This window comes from Lissotriton helveticus, chromosome 11, assembly GCF_964261635.1.
Source record: "Lissotriton helveticus chromosome 11, aLisHel1.1, whole genome shotgun sequence".
NCBI lineage: Eukaryota > Metazoa > Chordata > Amphibia > Caudata > Salamandridae > Lissotriton > Lissotriton helveticus.
The window spans coordinates 11,305,774-11,307,195 of record NC_136072.1 but is presented as its reverse complement, the minus strand read 5'-3'; positions in this window follow the sequence as shown (position 1 = coordinate 11,307,195).

The window sequence follows — 1,422 nt, the reverse complement described above, 5'->3', positions numbered from 1 at the left end:
GAATCAGGTTGGGTTCTCTGCGCAGGAGAATGGGTAGCTTGTTCCACAATTGGGGGACAAGTACTGAAAAGGCCCAACCACCTTTCGAAGAGAGTTTATACCGAGGGCATGACAAGAGATGTGCCTCTGAAGATCACAAAGAGCGTCCAGGAGTAAAAACCTTCAAGCGCTCTTTTATGTAGACCGGGGCTAAACCATATATAGCTTTATGAGCTATGCAGAGGCTCTTAAATTCCACTCTTTGTTTTATAGGTAACCAATGCAACTTGCGTAGAAGCGGGGTAGCATGTGATTTCCTGGGCAGTCTAAGAATCAATCTAGCTGCGTCATTTAGGACTACCTGCAATCTATTCACCAGTTACTGGGGAAGGCCGAGGTAAAGAGCGTTACCATAGTCTAACCGCAAAATTATGATGTCTGACCCAATTGTGTGAAGCGTGGAGATGCAAAGAAGGGGGGCCAGTTTACGAAGCTGTCTGATTAATCCTGTGCAAGTGCCTAACCACTGATGAAATCTGGTTAGCCATCGAGAGTTTATCATCGATTTGTATACCCAGACTTTTTACAGTTGAACTAGGTCTAGGAGTGGGGCCTAGGTCTTGAGGCCAGAATCTGTCGTTCCAGGGTGATTCTGTTGTGGGGATGACCAGGACCTCTGTTTTATCAGGGTTGATTTTTAGTGAGTTGGCTGTCATCCAACTCACGATAAAACTGAGAATATTTTGTGCTTGTAACTGAGCAGGTACGGTGTTGTCGATACTAAGTAGCAGCTGGGTATCCTCCGAAGAGTTAAAGATTTTACAGCCCATGTTCACTAGGGTTGTTACCAATGGCTGCAGGTAGACATTGAAGAGGAGTGGGGACAGGGCTGAGCCCTGGGGGACTCCACATTCAAGCGACCCTAAGTCAGACACTGCATTGCCCAATTGAATCCTTTGGGACCTACCCCAAAAAATGGATTCAAGCCATTGGTGGGCCTGATCTTGAATGCCGAAGGCAGCAAGTCTATCCAGTAATATCACATGGCTGACAGTATCAAAGGCCGCTGATAGGTCTAATAATATCAGGGGACAAGGTCTTTTACTGTCAATCATGGCTCTGAGCTCATCAAGCACTGAGCGGATCACCAACTCAGTGCTATGATGTGCTCGAAACCCTGCTTGGCATCCCTGGAGGAGATGGTGGTCCTCCAGGAAGGATGAAAGCGTCTTCAGGACGTGTTGTTCTAGAACTTTAGCCAAGAAGGGTAACTGGGAGATCGGCCTATAATCTTTATAAAGTTGGTTATATCAAATCCTGGTTTCTTTAATAGAGGCTTAACTCTGGCCTCTTTGAGGCTAGGTGGTAGGTAACCAGTCTCCAAAGAGGTGTTTATTATGGAGATGATTTGTCCCTCTAGACCTGGGAGCGCCATTCGAAAAA